The sequence below is a fragment of the Trachurus trachurus genome (genome assembly GCF_905171665.1).
Source record: "Trachurus trachurus genome assembly, chromosome: 8".
NCBI lineage: Eukaryota > Metazoa > Chordata > Actinopteri > Carangiformes > Carangidae > Trachurus > Trachurus trachurus.
In genome coordinates, this window is record NC_139905.1 from 22,542,179 (window position 1) to 22,552,953 (window position 10,775).

A 10,775-nucleotide genomic window follows, 5' to 3' on the forward strand; every position below is an offset into this window, starting at 1 on the left:
CCCTTCCAGGCATTTGATTTCTCCAACTTATTTTCTCACACCTTCCACCCATGGGGCCTTGTTGTGTCCTCTAATTTCTCCTCTGATCCAATCTCTTCCCTCTTCTTTCTCTTTGCCCCTCTCTCTCTTGTCTCTTAAACTTTTAATTTCCACCTTTAATTCTCATCTACTATTCCTCTCCTTAAGGTATCCTACATCATCCATGACAAATTATACGGTGTTGAGCTCCTCCGTCTTTACCACTGGTGCACTTTCACTAATCTGAAACCTCGTTTATACATGTTTGTAATGTAAAGCCACTTTCGGTTGATTCTATAAGCAAAATGAAAACCGCATTAACCACCTGTCTTAGTTTCTGTTGCTACACCTGTCAGGCTTCAATCATCATTTAGGCTGTTTGAAATGAATGATGGTTATCTCAGTGAAAGCAGACTTACCTTTTGGTACTCAGAGACTGCGGATTTTCACAGATTAAATGACAACTGTCGCTTTTAAGTAGCTGTGGCTATCTAGCTAATTAAGCTAATGTTAGCCCAGGGGTTGGTTGAAAATGTAATCAGACCTTTAAATGTTTCTAGATGAGGGAAAGGGTTTTGAATATGAACTGTATGCTGGCCATCATAGTGTGCTAAAAGACTGAGGCTGTGGCTGCATTTCCCAACAAAAAGCCAACATCCTCAACAAGTGATAAGAGTTTGGCAGCCGAGCTAAGAAATGTTTGTATCTTAATACAGTATGATTTCACTTATTAAAGGTGTACAGAAATGGCCGTTTGTCCTGTTTGTTGCGCCGAGTTGTCACGAGCTGCAACACGAGTTTACCCGAGTAAGGAAAACGAATTTGATTGGTCGACTCGTTATCGAGCGGGCGGGATATTCAAAGCTTGGGGCGAGACCGAGCTCGGTGTGTGTGTGCGTGTCAGACGTTTGAATGACGGATTACGGATCCAATATCAGTGGCTGGTGAATCGTGTACAGGCTGACGTATAATCCGTGCGCCTGCATTATCCAATGCGAAAAAAAAACGACACTAAAATACACACTTTCATCCCGGATTTACTCAAAAATAGAATTTTGCACAAAGTTTGGCCTACATCGTCTGATAGATGAGTTATTACACTAATTTTATGACCCAGAGTGGGCTTAAATTCAATTTTCTTTTCTGTACACCTTTAAGAGAAAAGGACACGGACAAAGCTGCTGAGTGAAGGTAGCCTCCAGTATGATGGCCTCCTGGTCTCAGGTAGCTACAGTAGTGAAATTAAACTTCTGGCTCAATATATGTTTGAGTCGTTGCCCCAAGGTCTGGTCCATATAGCCTACTTTGCCATTGGCAAATTATTACAACTTTGTTTTTCTTTTCAATGTAACCTCTAACGCTTAAAAGAATGTAGAGTCACTACTTCAATGTAAGCTAGCCACATATACAGTAACCCATCTAGCTTGCCCGATAAACATCTAAAAACACAAACAATAAGCAAATAAGACCAACGCTTTCTTTAGGTTTTGTTGGCTACTGCTATTTGAGGATAGACACCTATTCATACTCTCCACAGTAACTTCCATTTGGATCATTTTTTCCCTTAGACTGGAATTAAAAGAAGAAAGAGCCTGCAATGGGCCCCTATTGCTCTTCATTGCTGACCCCAACAGTAAAACACTGGCAGGCTATACATCCTTCTGGGATAGTGCATCACGCCCAAACATAGGAATCCCTTTACAGACTCACTTATAGATGTGAAGTGATTATAGATCACAGTATACATCAGCTGTTTCCACCAGTGGTATTACTGAGGACCCTCTCACACTGACCTTTAGGAAGCAGTGGTTGCTAGAGGCTAATGTAAGATTTAAAGGCTACTGTCTGTACGTGAAAACCATAAACAAGTTCTATAGGGAGGGATGTGTGCTTGTGCGGGTGAGGGGGACAGTGTGTGAGACATTAAAATAGGGTTTGGTGTTCTCTGCTGTAAAACAACAGGTGCTAATATCTCAGTTACTGTCAAGGAAATGTATTTATGAGCCAGCTGTCAGTTTTATGATGGACTTTTCATTGATGTTGGATGTTTATTCAGACAGAAAGATTTATTATCTTTGTGATATGAAATGCTTTGTTGAAGCTTCTACATTCTACTGACTGTCCCCATCAGAACAATTATAAGACAGGTATTTTACTGTATAGCCTAAAAAGGTTTCAATTTGGTTACAAGATTTTCCGAAATAGTCATCCAATGCATTTACAGTAGTGGGGTACTCCATACGTGTGCTGCAGTCAAATTACCTCCTTATGCACAGGAAATTATGCATTTAACTACCTCAGATTTACTGCTTATATCTCAGTGATAACAGCTTCAGTGCTTTACTGTTGACTCTCCTAACACCATGTTAGCGCTGCATTATCTCACTGCTAATGCAAACCAAACATGCCCCACTGCTGCTGCATGTTAAACACATTCAACTGGGGAAATATGACACAATATGTATGTAACCAACAGTTCCTTATGAAACTGAGTATGTTACAGATTTCTGATATAATACGTATTATGTAATATACATTTTGATTACTTTAAAAAAAATATTTTTCCAGAACTGTTAATGTACTCCAGTACCATGTACAAACTTGTACGTGAGTATTTAGAAAAAACACAATGCTGAATAAAGTTGCTGAGTGTTATTATTAGATCTGATTTGCACTTGATGCAAATTAAGTAACATTTTAAGAATTAGTAAGAAGGGATTCACAGATTAACAAATTAAAATTGGTTGCACCTCCAAAATGAGTTACAACATAGAGATTTTAGCTTTTAGTAAATATTAATTATTAATAGTAAATATTTCACTAAATATTTACTCCTGCTACCTGCCATATGGGTGTCTCACACTGATGAATGTCACAGCCACAAGGAGATCATGGTGGATCAATGATCTTATTCTAATAGTCACTGTTTGTGCCTTTTAATCCAAGTGATAATCTTGTTCTAACTGTAGCCAAATAGTTGTGGCTGCCTGTGCATAAATCATAGAGCTGGAAGATCAACTGTGAAAAAGCTGACTGAAACAATCATACGTCCTGTTTTTTTTGTTCATACAGTATAGCTATTTGAACTTATATAAATCTGAAACTTTCTCTCTGTCTCTTTCTGTGCTCTGCTTTGTATTCCCCTTGGATAACTGATACTGGGACATCACTCCCTATCCAATTCAAAGAGCTTCTCCTCAAAGTCCTTAATCGTTTTAACCATCCCGTGCCATTTCTCTTTCATCTCTCCCTCAAGTATCCTTATCGCATTTTGATGCAACCTTGTGTTTCTCTCCCTCCTACTATCTATTTGCCAACGCACTTCTAAACTCTAAATTTATCACCTTCTCTCACCCCCCTCAGAGAAGCTAAAGGGCTACAGAGGGGGTCGTCTCGATCCCATGATGTGCCTTGTCTCTTGCAGGCCTGACAAGGGGCTCAGCAGGAGGAAGGAGGGATTGAGAGAAGCAGGTGATGGAGTAGTGGAAAGCACTGCTGGGAGGAAGATACAGAGGTGCGTGATGAAAGAGCAGAAATTAAGAGGAATGAAAGAAGAGACTGTCGACAGAACAAAGCAGAGGGATGAGACCAAAGTAAAGTGCTAGAGAGCCAGATGTCAAATATGGATCACACTAGAGAGTGCTGATGGTTGATGGGTCATGAACACCAGTAGAGGGTGGGGGTGAGAAAGCAAAATGACTGAAAATAAAGCAGAGAAAAAATTGCATGACAAGAAAAAACATCAAACGGATCCACCAGAGACACAAGGAAAATCTTTTAAGACTTTGGTTGCCTGCTTCTCCCTTAGCAATGGTAACAGAGCATGTTTAATAACCAACATAAAATTCAAGAAGCATCAGAATCTCAGTCACGGTTGTCCCACTGCTTCATATTATCTCATTATTTGAATATCATTGTCATTGAAAAAAAAAAAAAACCTTTTGGCTTGTGTGATTACTGATGGGACTCACAATTAAAATTGATTTTTTGTAAATGGCCTCAAATAGCTTTGAGAGTTAGTTCATTGTCCCAACTGGGATATTAAAGGGGAAATTCACAACCTACCTCACTAGTTCATTTACAGAGTAAATGTGAGTTGTTTTTCCATCAGGACTCAAGCAACCCATCACCAGATCAATGGTTAACCACACAAATAAGCACCGCTTGCTCTGAGACTCTCCTGTGAGAGTGTCTCACTTGAGTTTGTGAGACAGATAATTTGTGGTGAAGAACAAACATGTCAGCTCAAAATTTTCATTATCTTCCTTTGAGATACAAATGGGTGATCTCTCTTTTTCCAGCATAGGCTTTGAATCGAAATGAGGCTACATGTTCATTACTCTATTCTTCCTATAACTTAGAACAAAGGGAATTTCTCGTGACGATCGATAAGATGGAGTATAAGGATGTATTCAAGGGAGGGGAAAGGAAAGAAAGAAGGATTATAATAAGAGAAGGCAGGAGACAGAGAGAGATGCCTTTGAACTTGAGCCCAGGTAAGTCTATATAATGCTGACACAGTGTCAATCTGTTTGAAAGTAGCAGAGAGAAACCGAAATATAATTTTTTTTTTTTTTTAGCCATTGGTTGTTTTTTCTTCACATTTTGATTTGGTTACTGAAATCTGGGCACAAATATCCTAGAAATTAAAAAAACAACAACATTTTGACACTTGATTGCAGTATATTCATCTCCTCTGTGCTTAATAATAATAATCTGGGCGATCAAGTTTCATGGAGACCGTGTCCTTTATCCTGTTCCACATGAGGGACTCAAACCTTTTCCTACCCCTGGGCTCATACAGCACATCGTTTGGCTTTGACATCACATCTCACAAATCATCCTTCTGTGCTGTTGTCACCTGATATCATCTTTGTAGATTGTATTCTCGTAGCTATGACAAGCTGCTAGCATGCTAAGCAGATGACACACTAAACTAAATGGACTAAATGGTAAATTTGCGCTTGCACTTACTGTATGTAGCGCTTGACCACTCAAAGCACTTTACACTGTTTTTGTCGCATTCACCTTTTCACACACACACACACACACACACACACACACACACACACACACACACACACACACACACACACACACACACACACACACACACACACACACATTCATACAGCACTGTTTGTAGACAGGCTTTTTTGTTTTGGAAATGATTTTGGACTAGGATTAGTCAAATTTAGGAGATCTCCTTTTTTAAGGAAAAAAACATTATGCAAAGTATTCCCACGCACACATTGGTTCAACTTAGGACATTTGTTATTTTTAAACGGCTTAAATATAAAGTAGAATCCCACGTTTTACATCCTGTTTACTTGCTTCCTAAGTTATTGAGTAAGAAGATCAGCTAAATGCCTGCATTGCATTAAAATGGGAACTGAGGTCACATGTCTTTGTCACAGGTGTTTGACCTCAGTTGCTCCACACACAGTGGGAAATCTTTGTCCTCACATCTGTTCAAATTATGCAGTAAGAACAGATTGCCAGCATCAGCTCCTTTTTTCACAAGGTTTAGCTTTATCCAGATAAAGTCAATCTGCTCAATTAATTTGGTTTGGAACAGCACGGGGCTAAGACTTCAACGAAATGACTATAGCTTGGGAGACAAAGACATGACAGAAGGAGGAAGACATGATAGAAAAACCATTGCATGGAATAAAAGCTTAAGTATTGACTTCAGTGTAAGTGCATATCACAGGAACAAGTGCTTTTGAAGCAAAAACTGTTCAAATTCAAAAACATTTTGATGTGGCTCATTTACGCAAATAATGTCATTGGGAATGCTTTAGTATACCAGTATTGATGTGAGGCAACATATTTTATTATGCTATCAACTCTATGCATTGTTTCAGACATAACAAGGAACATAAAACCCATGGAAGAATTATCATGACATGCACACACAAGTACTGTAGTATTTGTGAAGGAGATATAAAAGACAATAGAGCTGTTCTATGGCTTCATCTTTGTCTCCATGTGCACTACTATATTACTGTCTATCAGCAGTTTTTTTCCCCCCATTTGTCTCTCTTACATTGAAAAGGTGCAGAGTGGAAAAAATGACTAGACTGAGAATGGTGACGGAAACAAGAAAAAACCAAGATGGATGAAAAAAAGACAGATGAGAATAAAAGAAAAATGGAAAAGGTGGCATATAGATAGATAGACAGGCAAGGGGTGTGTGTGTGTGTGTGTGTGTGTGTGTGTGTGTGGGGGGGGGGGGTCGTCTTTTGACAGCAAAATGAGAATGAGATGGGAGAGGAATCATTCCTGTTAATAGGAAATCCAATCCAATCTCATCTGCTGTCTGTTTTTGTGAATGTGTGTGTGTGTGTGTGTGTGTGTGTGTCCATGTGCGTATATTTGCTGGATGCTTGTGCAGCAAGAGCCACATGCTAAATCACTTCCTTTCTGTGTAAGTACCAGGACATCTCAACAAATATTCCTCCTCTTACTCTATATAATCAGATCCTGTAAAGATATGAAGCTTCACAGATCAAGTACATTTGATGCAAAGGAACACTCATCGCTGCAGGGTCTACAGATGTTGAGCAGCACAGATGCAAAGATACTGAGAAAATTAGAAGGCGGAAAGAGTGATGGACTGGTGTAAAAACACACAGAGATGCCCTGACAGACAGAAGATAAGATCATGGAGGGCAAATGGATGAGTTCAAACGTTGCCTATAGGAAAAGAGGATTTGTTGGATGTGGTTTAGGGAGGAAGATGTACTGACGTCGGTCTGTCATTCATCTATCGGTCCATCTCTCTGTTGGTCTGAACTGACTGGATAATCTATCAGGTTGGTGTTTGAACCCTCCTTGGCATGAGGCGTCTGGCTTGTTGTCCTCAGAGGTGACTTTATCACTTTCATCTTTATCTCTATCATCAATATGTCTACACTGTCATCATGACTGTGTTGGTAGTTTGGAAGTTTCTCCACCTGTGCTGAGCTATAATTTTAAAGCCTTATTTGATTTTATTTATTTATTTATAATTTTTTTTTTTTTTTACACATTTTGCCTTTTTTTATTATATGATCTTCAAATGTGGAGTTGGAACATGGTGGAAAAAGTGCAGTTTAATACACTGTCATACTGTCAAATTCATGTATAAGATTTAGATGTATGATTTGTCAGTGACATCAAGCTCATTGAAAAACAACTAATGGCCTGTTCACATCTGTTTTCTTTTGCAGTTGTATGTCTCATTCTCGTCTGACAGAACAGGTAAGTTCCTATTTTAATTTGTCAGGCTCATTGTTATAATCACACCACACATACATGCAACTGTCCAAGTCAGTTTTCCTGAATTTTACGCTCAAACCACAGTAATTGTGAATTGAGCTCTGACGCCTTCCAAAACTAGGCTGACCTAGAACTCAAAACTGTGCCTGAAGGCGTCCTGTTTAGACACATGTGGAGCACTGGATTAATGCTGCTGATTCTAGCTGCTCACGCTGTCATGCACAGGCAGTGTAATGCAGTGCTGCTAGCCGCTCTTTGACACTAGAAGCCACATGCTAAAGTGGACTCATTAAAAACTCAGTCTAGATCATTACTGTCCGTCTGTGGCTTTAGAGCTCAGGGGATCTTACTGTAAGAGTTGATTTTTTGCCTAAAACTTTATTTTGCCATCCTCACTAGCTGAATTAGAACGTGGCAGATGCAACTCAGATGTGACTATGTTAAGTCTGATAAGTGTGGTCAAGATTAATTTATTACACTGTTCTCTTGTCACCTACTGTAATAATTGCTGTTGGGTGTGTGGAAAACATCATCTTAATTATATTCTGTAGGGTGTGCTAAGCCAACTGCTCTTTCATGTGTGTATTATCCACTACATACATAACAATCATTACATAAGCAACAACGCCCAGGACATACAGTACGTATATAAAAATAATGGATGTACAAACACACAGTTCACACAGACAAAAACATACACACACTAGGAATGCTGAACAGAGCTACAGTGTGAAGCGCAGGGTCTAGTAGAGAGCTGTGGGGCGATTGTGTGATTCACACAGTATCTGGTGCCGGTCTTGGCCGACAGAGTGGTGTGAACCCTGGCAACAGGTGTCTGGGAAGAGCTGAGAGTGACTTCAGAAGCAAAATGAGCTCGAGTACTGAGATATGAGAATGGGTGTGTGTTCATATATATATAGAGAGAGAGGGACAAGAAAAAAAAGACAAAACTTTTTGACCACATTTGAGGACATTTAGACAATTTTCAGTGGAAAAAAATAGAAGATGGGATGGGCTCCTTGATCATCAACATGAAAAGTCAGAGACAGTGAGCTGGAATGTAACAAACAACTTTTAAGGAAAAATAGATTGTTAATCATTCACACCGGAGTGGAATGACTAAATTATGTTCGATATGGTAATGCCTGTGCGTCGAAAAATGCCTGTAAAAGATAATATTGGAAAACTGGTAGAATGAAAGGGATTTCATGAGAGACCATGTGGAAAAAAACCTTTGTTAGACTTTGACTTTATAGTTAAAAGAATATATTCATAGTTCATAGATATGATTGTTAGATTAGATGGATGTCCATTGTGGTTGGGTCTAACTTTTCTGTCTTCAAATGTATATCATATTAGCTACAAACACAATGGGAATCATGACAGTGTGACAGGAAGGAAAAACAGTAATTAAATGACAGACTGGGACTTTAATATTTAACCTACATATGTCTGATACATCCCATGAAACTATTTGTTGTGAGGAACAATAATCTGCTATGTCTGATCAGCAGTCTGAAAAGTTTGAGTAACTGGAATGGAAATCCCTTCTACAAGCAGGAGGATAGTCCACTCTGTTCAGTGTGGAGATTTACAGCATTTGCAATGAAGACAATTGCAGATGAGGGGGAGAAATAAATAGGAAAATCTCTTCTCACACATATGAAGGCATCTATGTTACACATAACCTTCCTCCTACTCTCAGTTGCAAAAACACCTACACAAGTTTGCCAGTTCATACATGTAAGCATGCAAATATCCTCATATGCAATAGCTGTACATGTAGGCCTATATGCACACATGTTGTGAAAACGATCAAAGAGGTGTTTGACCTTGAAGTTCAATGTGAACAGGGAAATGTGTTTGCTATGGTACGTGTGGCGTTTGCGCAGTAAAGTCTATCGAATTCCAACAAATCACTAGTGTCAGGCAATAAAAAAGAAAAAATATTTGAGGATTACTCCACCCTTAAATCCTCTCAAGCTTGAATTACATCAGTGCCACATGGCCACATCTGCACGTTATGATAATAACCAACACAGACGGCCTGACGTTCATGTGTTCCTTTTTTAATCCAAGGGCAAACTGGTGTCACCATACCACTAAATCCTTCACATTATATAAACATTAGAATGATATCAGGGCCGGCGTTCAGGAAGAAACCTGCACCTGTGCTGCACTCTCATTCTGCAGATGTCCGACTTTATTTGCTCTTTATGGACAGTATAAGTGCAAGAGTCAGTCCTAAGTGAATGGTCCATTAACACACACTATGCTAACCAGCTAACAGTTGGCTGTGCACTGAAAGCCAGCCGCATTGCAGCTGAAATCTAATTTCAGTCAAGGACTCGCTCGGGTGAAGGAATCTTCTGGACAACCCTCAGCCAGTCTGCAAGGCAGGAAGGAGGGACCATTATCATTATATCCATTAATCAATGAAACGTTAAATTGGAGGCATTAGTGTACATTAAATGAGAATAGCGCGCGCGTGTGTGTGTGTGTGTGTGTGTGGCCTCAGTGCAATTCTGAGCTCATTTATCTATGTCCCTAATGTGTGTGCACTTGTGAAAGTACTTTGACACGTTGTGTTTTATGTAGTTCAACATCTATGACTATGAATTCAGCTGATGCAAAATTAAGAGACTGCTGCTGTAAAGTGTACAGTTACAATGCAATAACTTTCAACTCATTTTATTTAGCTTACAAGACTGCATAAGCTATTGTCTGGCTGAGCGAAAAGCTGCTTTTCACCGCTTTTCAAAAGCACAGTCTTGGTAGTTAGCATGTTAACTCAAAATATCAAGTAAATTAAACAAAAAACAAAACAAAAAAACAGCTGACTTTTAAAGTCTAACCCATGTTAGCCAGCTCACACAGTCGCCAACCTTTGTTTGTATTGGGTGGACAAAATTATAAAGACAACTTAAACAGTTCAATAGACGCCAAAACTACATCTTACTGAATGATTATAGAGAGCAAAACCTCTCAACATTAATAAGTTGTATTAGCCTGCATTTTAGCAATTGTAGTGTACAGTATCTAATGAACTGGAAACATACCATTTATGGTGTGTATCCATGTGTAGCAGGAAGGGAGGAGGTTGGGTTTAACACTCGAGAGACAATAATTAAGTCAAGTTAATGCACCAGCATCCCATGTGCATCGATCCACTCTTTGCTAATGTCCCACGACGGCGTGACACGTTAGACTCATTTAGTGCACACCGGCTACAGCCACACCATGAACTGATTAAAACTAAAAGCACGTTAATTTAACCTGCACTTTGAGATGTTGACTGTCATTGCATCCAGCAGCTCTGACAGTAAAGGTGGCTAAATTAAGTGATCCCCCCCCCCCCCCCACCCCCACTCTGCAGCCCAGAAAAGCAAAGTCTTTCTTATCTAATTGTAATGAGAAAATGCCACAGCATGTTTAATATGATGCCCTGCAAAAAGAGAAAATGGTTTCATTTTAATTCTTGGATTAAAATGAGT